The sequence below is a fragment of the Chanodichthys erythropterus genome, chromosome 4 (assembly GCF_024489055.1).
Source record: "Chanodichthys erythropterus isolate Z2021 chromosome 4, ASM2448905v1, whole genome shotgun sequence".
Lineage (NCBI taxonomy): Eukaryota > Metazoa > Chordata > Actinopteri > Cypriniformes > Xenocyprididae > Chanodichthys > Chanodichthys erythropterus.
Genome location: NC_090224.1, coordinates 7,998,322 through 8,008,448, shown reverse-complemented (window position 1 = coordinate 8,008,448; position 10,127 = coordinate 7,998,322). Strand labels below are relative to the sequence as shown.

The window sequence follows — 10,127 nt, the reverse complement described above, 5'->3', positions numbered from 1 at the left end:
AGAATATTGGATATCTTAATGGGATAGTTCACCCAAAAATGAAAATTCTGTCATAATTTACTCACCCTCAGGATCTTCCAAACCTGTATACATTTCTTTGTTGTGTTGAATACAGAGGAAGATTTTTTTTGAAGAATGTGGGAAACTGAACAGTTCTGGGGCACCATTGACTTACATCATTTTCTTTTATATACTATGGAAGTCAAAGGTGCCCCAAAGCAACCTGGTTACAGACTTTCTTCAAAATATCTTCCTTTGTGTTCAACAAAACAAAGAAATATATAAAGGTTTGGAACAACTTGAGGGTGAGTAAATGATGACAGAATTTTCATTTTTGGGTGAACTATCCCTTTAACACATCTCTGTAAGTGCAACACCACAAGTCAACACTAGGAGGCAGTTGTGCAAAGCTGAAATCCATGCACGGAAATGTTATGCATGGTAAACACACTGGGGGGGAAACAACAGGGACAAAGAATGTGTTTATTTTTTTGGGTTATGCTTAGAACTGGGTGATTATCCTTCAGCATTTGTAAAGTATTTTGGTCATGAAGTCAATTATTTTGCTCAGTTTTATCAAGGTTATGATGTTCTCAAAACAGAAATGTATGCCTTGAGGGTACATATTATTAAGTGTTCTTTAAAAATACTCTGAAATAAAATATTCTGATTGTACTTTTTTGTAAAAAAAAAATAATAATAATAATAATATCTTCCATACTCAGCTGGATAAATTCTGGACAAAGAGAGCACTGATTTGATAAGCAAGTTTCATGCAATGTGCTCATGTGTGCTCAAGCAAGTCATACAAATAGATAGATGCAAAGATAAAATTGTAAATATATTACAAAATAAATATATCTCAATGTTACCAAATAACTACATTCCCTAAAAACACTTTCTTCTGTGTGAAACAAATGATGCATTGGTAAAACATTGGCTTAACATTAGTTAACTACATTAGTTAACATAAACTAACAATGAAAAATATGTGTAAAGCATTTTTTAATCTTGGGTAATGTTAATTTTAACATTTACTAATAGATTATTAAAATCACAGTACTATTTTTTAATATTATTTAATAGACTTGAGCTGACATTAAAGGGATAGTTCACTCAAGATCACTCACCCTCAAGTTGTTCCAAACTTGAATTTCTTTCTTCTGCTGAACAGATATTTTGAAAATGTTAAGAAGATATTTTACAAAACTAACATAACAGAACCCCCTGTAAATCCCAACATAACACAACATTAAACAATAACTTATGTCTCCCTATGTTAATCTTGTGCAAAAACACACAAAATAACACCTAATTTCAACATTTATTTATACAGCCTGACGCAAAGCATGCTGGGAATTGGAAATCTGCTGCAACTCAACTCAACTCAGTCATATTAACTCAACTCAAACTCATCAAGTTCAGCTTACTACAATGAAATTTTGAGTTCACACAACTTTTTTCTATTAAGTACAATGAACTTTCATTATTATTTGAGTGAAACAAGCTCATTTCATTTCATTAATTTCACTGTTCAGTTTTACAGTGGGGACACATTGACTTTCATAGTATTTTTTTTCCCATACTATGCAAGTTAATGGGGCCCATCAGCTGTTTGGTTACTCATATTCTTTAAAAAATGTTCTTCCCTTTAACTAACATTAATAAATACGATAACAATGAATTGTTTATTGTTAATGCATTAAAGGATTAGTTCACTTTCAAATATAAATATCAAATATAGCCTAAGCTTGACTCACCCTCGTATATGACTTTCTTCTTTCTGATGAAAACAATCTGATAAATATTAATAAATATCCTGATGCATCCCAGCTTTATAATGGCAGTGAACAGGGGTCATGAGTATGAGTTGAATAAAGTGCTTCCATCCACTTTAATCCATCATAAACGTGTACTCCACACGGCTCCGGGGGGTTAACGAAGGCCTTCTGAAGCGAATGGATGCGTTTGTGTAAAAAAAAAAAAAAAATCCATATTTACCAGTTTTGAAGTCAAATATCTAGCTTCCGCTAGACTGCCTTCCGTATTCAACATACAAAGAAAGTGTAAAACTCTTGAAGTTCAAAAAAAAAAAAAAGCTTAATTGACGCGACGCCAGTTTACACTTTCTTTGTAACTTGAATACGGAAGGCGGTCTTGGCGGAAGCTAGATATTTTACTTCATAACTTGTTCAATATGGATAATTTTTTACACAAATGCATCACTTCACTTCAGAAGGCCTTTATTAACCCCCCCGGAGCTGCATGAAGTATGTTAATGATGGATTGATGTGGACGGAAGCACTTTCTTCAGCTCATACTCGTGACCCCTGTTCACTACCATTATAAAACTCGGATGCGTCAGGATATTTATTAATATTTCTCCAATTTTGTTCATCAGAAAGAAGAAAGTTATACACAAGGGTGAGTAAAGCTTGGGGTAATTTTCATTTGAAAGTGAACTAATCCTTTAACTTAAGTTAATTATTAAGACCTTATTGTTACCAATTTATGTTGTCCATGCAATGAAAAATTACATGGGCCAAATAAACACTTCTATCTTCTGTTCTGTTTTAAGAAAGAAAGTCATACAGGTTTGGAACAAGTAAAATTTTCATTTTTGGTTGAACTATCACTTTAACTGTGTGCAAAAGGCAATATGTTTTATGTTACCCCACTCTTTAAAACAGCAGGGTATCATATCAGAATGACTGAATGAAATACCACACAATGCATCACATGCACACATCTATATACAAAACGTGAGTATTTTTTCAATAATAACGTTGGAGTGCTCTGAGTCTGTTTGGCACACATGAATACACGTGAATGTTCTCATATTCAACTAAAAGACTCATTGTTTTTGCTTAATTGTGGTACCTTTTATACACTGTGTAGAGGATGCATTTGTTAGGCTAGTTAGTAAATCTTTTCAGGTGTCACAGTGTGTTCTCACAGATGACAATTGGAAGAGCTCCATTGTCTCCAATGAAAAGTCTGAGCTGACTTTTTACATCTCTCGAGGTCTCATCTCTGTCATCACTAGTTGCATGCGGAACACAAACACATGATAAACAAGGACTGAAGGACTAACTTGGATAACATAATGATGGTTATCATGTAAGAACTGCCAAAGTCTGGAGATTACATGAGGACACATTTGGCTCACATGTTTTGCTTTAATCCTGCTATTGTCATTAGTCTCACTTTTGAGTTAAACAAGATTTAATCTTTTTCTTCACCCTTATTGTCAGAGTTTTGGAATCCGGGATCAAGCTGATTTCGAAAGAGGAGAAAAACAGCCCTTAGCTCCCCTCAGTTTTCCTTTCCTAGATAATCCTGTCATGCCATAACCAAATACTTTCATGCAATTGGCTCTTACCTATCCTCATTTAATCATTGATTTGCTCATAACAAAAACTTGCCAGGCATTGAGAGAAATAAACCAATGTATCCTTAGGACAAGAACGAGAGGAGCGAGCAAGAAACAAGATGTGCTTTAGTATTATTTTTGGGGTGCGTACGCATGCAGCGGGGGCGTTTGGTGAGGAGAGGGGGGGTCCAGCTTCAGGACACTTCTGCTAAGCACTGTGTTGTCATCCTCCCACCTCGCCACTCTGTGCTTTCACACCAGAGTGAGTCACGCTGGCTCTCTGAGCTCTGGAGGTGCGCAATGTGGAATGCTAAGCACCCTGAGAGAACTTCACAGAATTCAGACTCTTTCTACTCTGGCTTCTCATCTCTCCTTTATACCTGCTTGAAGATGTTGAAAGAGGCTGAGAGAAAGCTGCTTGATCTTTGTTTCCACACACAGAACTAAACGTACATTTGGTGTTGTCTTGCTTTACTTTACTGTTTTAGGCTGATTACTATCAATGGGATCTAATGCTGATTTTTCTCAACTGAGACTATCTATCTATCTATCTATCTATCTATCTATCTATCTATCTATCTATCTATCTATCTATCTATCTATCTATCTATCTATCTATCTATCTATCTATCTATCTATCTATCTATCTGTCTGTCTGTCTGTCTGTCTGTCTGTCTCTCATCTATCTATCTATCTATCTATCTATCTATCTATCTATCTATCTATCTATCTATCTATCTATCTATCTATCTGTCTGTCTCTCATCTATCTATCTATCTATCTATCTATCTATCTATCTATCTATCTATCTATCTATCTATCTATCTATCTATCTATCTATCTATCTATCTATCTATCTATCTATCTATCTATCTATCTATCTGTCTGTCTGTCTGTCTGTCTCTCATCTATCTATCTACTTTATCTATCTATCTATCTATCTATCTACTGTATCTATCTATCTATCGATCTGTCTGTCTATCTCTCATCTATCTATCTACTGTATCTATCTATCTATCTATCTATCTATCTATCTATCTATCTATCTATCTATCTATCTATCTATCTATCTATCTATCTATCTATCTATCTATCTATCTGTCTGTCTGTCTGTCTCTCATCTATCTATCTATCTATCTATCTATCTATCTATCTATCTATCTATCTGTCTGTCTGTCTGTCTGTCTCTCATCTATCTATCTACTTTATCTATCTATCTATCTATCTATCTATCTATCTATCTATCTACTGTATCTATCTATCTATCGATCTGTCTGTCTATCTCTCATCTATCTATCTACTGTATCTATCTATCTATCTATCTATCTATCTATCTATCTATCTATCTATCTATCTATCTATCTATCTATCTATCTATCTATCTATCTATCTATCTATCTATCTATCTATCTATCATCTATCTATCTATTTGTCTGTCTGTCTGTCTGTCTTTCTCTTATCTATCAAATTCAAATTCAAAATTGCTTTATTGGCATGACTGTAAATAATACAATATTGCCAAAGCATACATATAACAATAATAAAAACATCTGTATAATAGAAGAAAATATAAAATATTATAATGCTATCAAATATTACAACATAACTTAAACTTAAATTAACAGTGTAACACAATAGAACATGTCTGAACATTTGTTACCACAGTGGTTAAACAAATATATACACACACATGTACGGAGGGTCACTGTGGTGGACGGTAGGGAAACACACTGAGGTCAGACACACACATTACACACATTCACCTGCTGTCTCTCAGGCTGTGGCACATCCACACGTATCTCGCAGCCAGTGCTGCTGTCGGTCCCTCTCCTAATATTAACTTTATTTGCTCTACTTCACTCATGGCAGTAAAGTTCTTTATTACGTTACTGAATTTGGTGAAGTAGAGATCTCTAATTGATATGTATTTGTGACAGTGAAGGAGGAAGTGCGTCTCTGTCTCGATCTCTCCTGTCCTGCAGTGAACACACACCCTTTGCTCTCTGGGTAACCAGCTCTTTCTGTGTCTGCCGGTCTCGATGGCTAGACTGTGCTCACTGAGCCTGTACTTGGTCAGGATCCGTCTCTGAATTTGATTTCAGTGTTCGATAGAATTGTAATTTACTTTGTGTTTTAGTTTTCTCATCCCAATGTTCCAGATATGTATTTTTAGATTGTTTGAAGATTTGGTTTATTTTGATGTTTGGAGAAGCAGTGCTGGTCTGAGACTGGTTAGTGTTAGTAGAGTTAGTCAGGTTAGTAAGTCTCAGAACCAGCTGACTGAGGTGACTCTTTTCGGGGTTCAGTTCTTGGGTTTGTAATGCTTTAAAATGTAGCGATTCTGTGGGACTTGATTTTAGATGCATCCAGAATTTGAGGGATCTTTTTTGCATATTAATAATCAATGGGAATCGGCCTAATTCTGCCCTACATGCATTATTGGGTGTTCTTCTTTGTAATTTTAGGATCATTTTACAGAATTCTGTGTGTAGGGCTTCTGTTGGATGTCTGTCCCATCTAGTGTAGCTCTGATCACTGAGTGGACCCCAAACTTCACTTCCATACAGCGCAATGGGCTGAATCACACTATCAAAGATTTTACACCAGATTGGAATTGGTAAATCAATGTTTTGGAATCTTTTCTTGATGGCGTATAGAGCTCTTCGAGCTTTATCTTTGAGAGCATTCACTGCCATACTGAAACTCCCCGATGCAGTGACGATCAGACCGAGGTAAGTGTACTGCATTGTGTGTTCTAGGGCGGTGCTGCCTAGACTGAACTGGTATCTGGTATCTATCTATCTATCTATCTATCTATCTATCTATCTATCTATCTATCTATCTATCTATCTATCTATCTATCTATCTATCTATCTATCTATCTATCTATCTATCTATCTATCTATCTGTCTGTCTGTCTGTCTGTCTGTCTGTCTCTCATCTATCTATCTACTGTATCTATCTATCTACTGTATCTATCTATCTACTGTATCTATCTATCTATCTATCTATCTATCTATCTATCTATCTATCTATCTATCTATCTATCTATCTATCTATCTATCTATCTATCTATCTATCTGTCTGTCTGTCTGTCTGTCTGTCTGTCTGTCTGTCTGTCTCTCATCTATCTATCTACTGTATCTATCTATCTACTGTATCTATCTATCTACTGTATCTATCTATCTATCTATCTATCTATCTATCTATCTATCTATCTATCTATCTATCTATCTATCTATCTATCTATCTATCTATCTATCTATCTATCTATCTATCTATCTATCTATCTATCTATCTGTCTGTCTGTCTGTCTCTCATCTATCTATCTATCTATCTATCTATCTATCTATCTATCTATCTATCTATCTATCTATCTATCTATCTATCTATCTATCTATCTATCTATCTATCTATCTATCTATCTATCTATCTATCTATCTGTCTGTCTGTCTGTCTGTCTCTCATCTATATCTATCTATCTATCTATCTATCTATCTATCTATCTATCTATCTATCTATCTATCTATCTATCTATCTATCTATCTATCTATCTATCTATCTATCTATCTATCTATCTATCTATCTATCTATCTATCTATCTATCTATCGTCTGTCTGTCTGTCTGTCTGTCTCTCATCTATCTATCTATTTATCTATCTACATTAGTACTAAGAGTTTTACACTTGCTTAAGAAAACTGCACCAAAGCAATTAAAAAACGAAATATAACAGACATATTGACACACACAAATATATATATATATATTATTTAAAAAAAAAAATTATAACACATATAGTTTATTTCAATAATATAGGAGTCAGGGAAACAGTGAAGTGCCTTAGTATATTGATTCAGGCACCAGGAGAAACATTCAGCATGCATATCTCCACTTTCATACTGCACTGTGCACCTATGAAAAGATAATTATGATTTCTTAATGAGATTGCAGTTATCAACTTGCATTAGGACTTATTAATGCTTCTCAGAGGGAAATGCTAATAAAGTCTTGGAACATGCATAGTGAATATAACTGACTGTCATTAATCTCTCTCTCTGTGGGCATTTGGTAATTACTTTGCTGATTCCATCAACATAATAACACAAATATGAACAATAAACAACATGGGCTAGCTTAATTGTATGCTAAATTATGTTAATCGCTTAGACTAACTAGTGCATCAGCCATTTTGAAGGCCTCACACGCTCTCTGCACTGCTCTTCTCATTGGGCCACACAAAGACCCTGTGTGCTCAGCAACAACTTGTCACCTTTCTGCATGTCATTCTGTATTAGTATATCTGCATCACTTGAGTGGAACTAAATGAATGGGACCATTCTTCCTGTTCCCCTGGCATCCCTGACAAGACATTCCTATGTGAGGTCACACATGCAATTGTGTGGTAAACAAGTAGGGGGCGTCATGTATTGATCACTCAAGCAGGACAAAGGCATTGCTAAATAATTTAGATGGTCGGATGGTAGCAACCTGCCTGACATGATGAATTCTGTTTGCGCACAGATGATAATCCCTGCAAACTTCTTACCCCCCTTAAATTGTGTTATCAAAAAGAGCATGTTGTTTGTTAATTGTTTTTTTTTTAATTCTTCACAAAATAGTCTTCATGGACTCTAGACTAGAACAATTTAAATCGATTAACCTCCACATGTGCTCAGTTTGGATTATATGTGCACTAAAATATCTGTCATCAAATATGGACAGTGAATGCTGCAGTGGTAGTAGCTTGACTGAAATCTGCATCACAGTGTTTATATTAAATATTTTTTTACCAAAATTAATTTATTTTCACGAGTAACTGCAGACAAGTTGTCATGGTAACAAACCGCATATTGTTTTAATGATGTAATCCGTTTACTTATAATCCTCTGTAGTTTAATTTGATTGATTTTCCTTTGGAATAGTTTTGAGACACATGAGTAAACATGCAGTATATTATATATATATATATATATATATATATATATATATATATATATATATATATATATATATATATATATATATATATATATATATATATATATATATATATATATATATATATATATATATATATATAGAGAGAGAGAGAGAGAGAGAGAGAGAGAGAGTAACTATTGGAACTATAGTCACATGAAGATCCCACACAACATTGTCACTTTTACAGTACCAGTAAAAAGTTTGGACAAGCTTACTTATTCTTATTTTTTATAGTTTATTTAATCATGTACATACTATATATGAAACCTATCAGTGGTCACTCTCAACAGAGAATAAGAAAGGTTGCTATGTCCAGTTATCCATCGATTCGTCAGCATTTGACACCAACTAGTTTTCAAAGTTTCAGTGGAATAGTCATCAAAATATAGACATACAAACTCCCAGAGCATTGTAGTTTGTGTAAAACATAATGTGAAATTCCTTTGTTTTGGGTTTACATTCAGACAACAAAAATTGATAGTGAAAATAACTTGTGATGGTATTGATTTTAGTTGTGCATTTTTTAATTGTCTGAAAATAAACCCAAAAAACTCATTTTGTGTTTTCACAAACTACTTCCTGCACGTGTTTGGTTATCAGGGACTATTGGTTACAAATAGCAAAGAGAAAAGCTGAAGAACCTACAGGAGGTTAAACACGGGACAAGGTAAATAAACACTCACTGTTCGTACTATTAAAGTGTTAATCATTATGCTTAGAATAAAGTCACAAATGCTACCCAGCTAACACGACACAGATTTAGTAATGCACATATTGGACAGTTCAGCCCTACTCTTGTCAAAAACAACAGAATACCACTCGCGTGATAACCGTGCAGCACATAAATTGTGCTGTTGCTACGGCAACGCTGTCCGTAGGGGGCCCATTCCCACAGATACAAATCACGCTCCTCTCTGCTCTCAGCTATCGCGAGATTCCTATTAGCGAAGCGTAGCAGCGGCTTGCAGTGACCTCATCAGCAGCTGCAGCGTGAGGCGGAGCAGCAACTTTTGTATGAACTTCGAAGTTGAATAATTGTGAACGAGACGCTGAGGCCAACGGTACTGCTGCTGGAGTAGATACAACAATACGCTGCAAAATCTCCCGCGACAAACGGGAAAACAGCAGGAATAACGGCTGCACACAGACTGCACTTAGCTGGCGACTATTACGAGGCGGAGAGAAGCTTGTGTCGGACTTTTATCGGAAGATTTTGTGAGAGAAGAGACCGCACGAGAGCAGCGGGAGGTGGAGAGCGAAGAAGGTGAGTTCATAACATGTCTGTGATTTAACTGTCCATGCCAACTCCCAACAGTGCTTATATGTATGTAAAGGGGGCCACGGATGTGTTTTCTCGGAGAAATGCGCCTTTGTAATCTGTAAAATGCCCGCGTTTTATCCCTCGAGCGAATTGCGACGGTTAACGAATGATATCTAACGTACTCACCTGATTATCAGAGGAACGCAAGAATCTATCAGAAAGTTGCAGTGAAGGCGATCATATTTTGATAGATTATAGCAGGCAGAATGTAAATATATACATGTCGTCCGCTGTGTTGTTATTATTTGGTCTCAATTTGATAAACAAGATGGTGTAAGGTAAAGATGGTGAGGTTATAGTGAATAGTTTTGGTCTTAATTCCAGATGTGAGAAGAACAGGAGCACAGCAGTGACAGACGTGCAACTTCATAAACATGGATTGTGTGTCACATGCATATATAATTTCTGCATCAGTCAGGGCGAGAATTTAATCAAATAAGAAAAGACATGAT

General features: G+C 35.3%; 1 protein-coding gene across 6 annotated transcripts in view; it reads left to right on the top strand.

Moving 5' to 3' along the window:
* Positions 1-9,373: 9,373 nt before the first annotated feature.
* Positions 9,374-10,127, top strand: part of sipa1l1 (signal-induced proliferation-associated 1 like 1) — a 78,457-nt gene continuing 77,703 nt past the window's right edge. For all 6 annotated transcript variants that reach the window (XM_067383923.1, XM_067383925.1, XM_067383924.1 and 3 more), the window contains exon 1: positions 9,374-9,618. The gene's annotated coding sequence lies outside the window, so the exon portion shown is untranslated. The remainder of the gene's footprint in view (positions 9,619-10,127) is intronic.